Source organism: Lygodium microphyllum, chromosome 7 (genome assembly GCF_053477565.2).
Source record: "Lygodium microphyllum isolate KBCC chromosome 7, Lygodium_microphyllum_v1.1.10, whole genome shotgun sequence".
Lineage (NCBI taxonomy): Eukaryota > Viridiplantae > Streptophyta > Polypodiopsida > Schizaeales > Lygodiaceae > Lygodium > Lygodium microphyllum.
Genome location: NC_141141.1, coordinates 124,323,411 through 124,327,897, shown reverse-complemented (window position 1 = coordinate 124,327,897; position 4,487 = coordinate 124,323,411).

Sequence of the window (4,487 nt, the reverse complement as noted above, 5' to 3'; positions counted from 1 at the left end):
AAGGATTTAGGGCCTGAGTGTAGCGTCAAACTTGGTAAGTGCGTTTCCACATCCTGGTCTTGAGCATTTGCCGGATCTTGCTCGTGTGGTCTCTCGACCCAATGTTTGAGGTCCTGCCATAGGGTAGAGTGCTACCTGAGCAGCTCTCCCAGTCCAATCGTTACAGGGGTGGTCACTAGTGTGGTTAGGATATTGCTAAACACTCGTCCTTCCCTTCGTTCAGACTGTTCGGGCCAATGGCCACACGGCTGTCCTGTGGGTCTGTTATGCCTAGGCTTGGCCTTGATGGCACTGCTTGTGGCGTAGCAGCCTCAGCAGACTTAGGTTGGGGTAGCGATAGCGACGCACTCATGCTGGAGAGATCATCAGTCTCATCCTCCGTGATGGGTTCAACATCCTTGAGGTGTTGTTGAGCCTCCCTCACCCATTCCTTCACCTTTTCTATGGCTTCCAATTGCCGCCTGGGGTGTGGGTATTCCCCTACCTTAGCGCTTTCCGTTTGGGCAGTTTTAGGGGCTGAAGTCTTTGCCTCTGCGTCTGAGACTTTCTTTCCATGGGGTAAGGTCATAATGCTATCGGTTTTTTGTGCGACCTTAGCCTCTGATCTCTTCTTTTTCCGCCTACGGCTCTTCTTCCCTACTGAGGTCGTGTCGAGATTGCTAGGTCCTGGCAGAGAGACGCTGGCCTGCTTTGTTTGTGCTCGGGTCATCACTCGTAGGGGGATAGGTGTAGCCTCCCCATCGGGGTTTTCAACACCAAACAGTCCTAGCGGGACAGACGGCAAATTAGCTGAACCAGAAGGTGGCTTCCGTTTTGGGCAGTCTATGAAAAGATGAGTGATTCCGCACTCTGCACACCTTTGGTCAGCTTTGTCCCTACTTTGCTGCTCTCTTTCTGGGCAGCGTGATGAGACGTGACCGAGATGTCCACACATCCAACAAGTGACCGGATCCTATGGCTGCCCTCCCATGCCTCTACCTCGTCCTCATCCTATTGCCATCACCGGCACCGATCAATAATCCATGAGGATTGCATTGCCCTCATCGTCATGCGAGACGTAAGGGTATATGTAGGTTTCTTCGTCACTGGGCTCCTCTACGTAGTGCACGGGAGCATCGCTCGTGGGTGGGTCATGTAGGGACCAGGCGGTTTAGGAATAGTGGTAGGATTTATGTCCAGCCTAGGGACCGCTCGCTTCATGTCATTAGGTGCTGGTAGGGCTAGCGGGGCTCCCCTTCCGTAGAATGGCTGTGGCCTGTTAGCCGGGTAGAGCTCGCCGTAGGGTTGCGTGTATGGTAGTCTTCGTGGTAGTCTACAGTGTGCAGCATCGTGGCCGAACCTTCCACAGTTACCGTAGGGTCTTGACCTAGGGTCTTGACATTCTGCTGGTAGGTGGTTTCCTCCACAGTACACGCACTGGACGTGCAAACGCGTAGGTCGCCTTAACATGTCTTGTATTTTGGCCAGTTCCGTCTTGACCTTGGCCAAGCCGTGGTCCGTCTTGACAGCCTTCCCCTTATCTTGGGAGGATGTGTTGGATTGCTCGCTAAAGGTTGGCGTTCGTTCTAAACTCCGTGGGTTGATTTCATCTGGGTTCGAGCTCCTGGATCTCCGCTCTCTCAGCTGGTCATCGACCTTAATGGCTTCCTCAAAAACCCTAGCCACCACATCTAGTTGCAAGCTCGAGTTGCCTCCTAGTGCCTTGTACAATTCTTCATCCCGAATCCCGCTGATGAATACGGTTGACACTGCCCTGTCAGTCGGTCTTTCACCCAAGGGGATTCTCTTAAGGAGGCTTCTCACGTGGGTCACATAGTCGCAGATGCCCTCCCTCTCCTTCTGCTTGATGTTCATCAGGCGCACTAGCAGGTTGTCAGAGTATCCAGGTTCAGTAAACCTCTTGACAAAAAGGTCCTTGAGGTTATTGAAGTTGGCCCGTTCTATAGCATCTAGGCTCATATACCACGTCCTACCCTTATCGCTTAAGCAGAGTCCGAATGCTTGTGAACATTGGGCCTGGTCGTTGAGGCCATTGGCTTCGCAGACCTGCTCAAACTGCTCAAACTGCTAGCCTCCTCTCCTCCTCTAGGTCTGCAATGATTGCCTCTGCCATCCTGCCATAGTGTTCGTACCTGGCATGTGCATCGTAACTGCTCACCATTTGTTGTATGGCTTCTCAAAATGCGCTAACATCTAGCTCCCCTGCAAACCGATGATTTGAGCCTCCCTCTGTCATGGTGGGATTCTTGCGCCTGGTTGTAGGTCAGATCCTTGTTGTTGTCGCTCCTTGCTTGATCCTACCTTGTGCTCTGCGCGTTTGCTTACCCTTGGGTCTTCTCCTAGTGGTGGGTTTTTTGGGCAATTTATCTGAGTGAGTTCTTTTCAATTTTTGAATGCAACGCTCAACTTAGGGTCACTCGTGAGTGTGTTGTTCCTCGTGCACTCGTGCTCAATCAGGCTTTCAGCTTTCCTAAGTGTTCTTCAAGTGCAAAAATTCAATCAGAGTGCTGTGAGTGATTCCCCGACGTCTTACTCACTCTTGCTCGTTTTGGGCTTGACAGGCTTTGCTATTCTAGTCCTGGCCGCTCTACGGGTCCCAGGGTCCTATGCTGCTTCCTGTTACTCACGTGGGGGTGGGTCGCTGGAGGAGTGCCCCAATGTGTCCCTGGATGGGTCAAGTTTTGTTTTGGTTTGGCTCTGGAAATCGGACGTCCAATTTACTAGTGGTCCGATTTACCAGTGGTCTGATTGTGGGGATCCGACCAGGTATGTTAGGGCGAAGTGGGGGTCTTAAGGTCTACGTGTCCGATTCTCAAGAATCGGACGGGCGAGTGTGCAAGGAATCGGTCCGATTCTAGGCAGTCTGACGGTCTGATCGGACCAGGTGATCTGATTCTTAGTGGTCCGATTATGGATGGATGGGTCCGATTCTGGGAATCGAATCGAACATGGTCCGACTGGTGACCTGAAGTCGTCGAATCCGATGTCCTCCTAGCTCTGGTCGATCAGGCTCGCTACTCTCTCACTCTCTATCGCTCTCGCTCTCCGTTGGTTGGAAATGGGGTCCTATTGCCCTTCCAGAGTTTATACCCTGCTAGTTTTTCCCTGCACACTACAGGTTCAGTCCCTGGGGTTTCCTATGCCGTTACCTTGCATCTACTCCATTTTTTCCTTTCGTTTCCTGTGGTTTTTCCCCTGTTTCACAGCAATAGCCCTCTACCTCTTCGTGGGTGATTTGCTACTGCTAATCTATCCTAAACACATCCTGAATCGAAAGCAAAACACTGAACTAATTTCTCCATGTTTTCCAGACATTAATAACCAGATTGTTCCAAAATATTTACCTGTTTTGAAGATCAAAAACACCCGACTTCCTACCTATCTCAAGCTCCGGTTCAAGGTGAATGCCCTACTTCGATGCTTGATATGAGGCACGCGAGTGCTCGATCTTGAATCCGTGTCTCGGCAACGGAACCAAAATGTGGAAGCTTTCGCTCAACCGCCAAGACCCACGGACCGCTTATTGTTTCAAACGTTCCAAGCGAGCTCTCATGGCTATCTCTCACCTAGCCGATGCACCGTCGATCCTACAAATGCAGTGAACTTACCTTGATGCTCGATCAAGTACCCTCCTCTCTCTCACACTCCGGTAGCTCCACGATTCTTGATGCTAGCTCAAGCATCCTCAAGCCTCCTCCATCTCCAAGCTCCATCCTCCATAGCCGTGCGCGCAAGAGAAGAGAAGAGAAGAGAAGAAGGGGAGAGGAGATGGTGAAGAGCTTCACCCTCTTGATTCCTCACTCTCACACACACTCACTCCCTCACACTCTCACACTCCCTCTCTCAAGAGCATACACAAGCAAGAAGGAGAGAAGAAGAGAGGAAGAAGAAGACTAGTTTAACCACACCAAAGAATGAGCTCTTCATTCACTTTTCAACTTTATATACAAAACCCTACTTCCCTTTTGGGTGGTCATCCCCTTTTTCCCTTTTTTACATGGGGGGTCATAGCCTAGGCCATGTTTTCCATTGTCCTTTTATCTTCCTTGTTTCTTTTTCACTACCCTTCTATATTTACAAATCGCACGGGTGAGAGCCCGGCACTCTTTTACAAGATTTTAGGGTGCACTTTTTATGCGCCTTTCCCTTTTCGTGTTTGCCTTGGCCTTTAAAGGTTGTCCTTGAGCTTTTGGCCTTTTCTCGCTTTTTTCCTTCCGTCGGGTTACCTTTTTTCCGCCTTTGCCCTGCGTCTTTTCCACTTTCTTTGGCTCTCTTCATGTTGGGGGTAACACCTTTTCCACTGGATCATTGCCCTCAGCTTGCGTAACGTGGAGCACCGTGTTAAGGAAGGCCTGCCGGCGGCTGGGTTTTAGTGGTTATTTCTGCAGCCTCAACCCTAGCTTCTGCAGGCATTCTTTCGCATTCTGCCACCGCCAGGCATTCGGTTAAGTCCCTCACCCTGTCAAAATTTTTCCTTTCCCATTCCA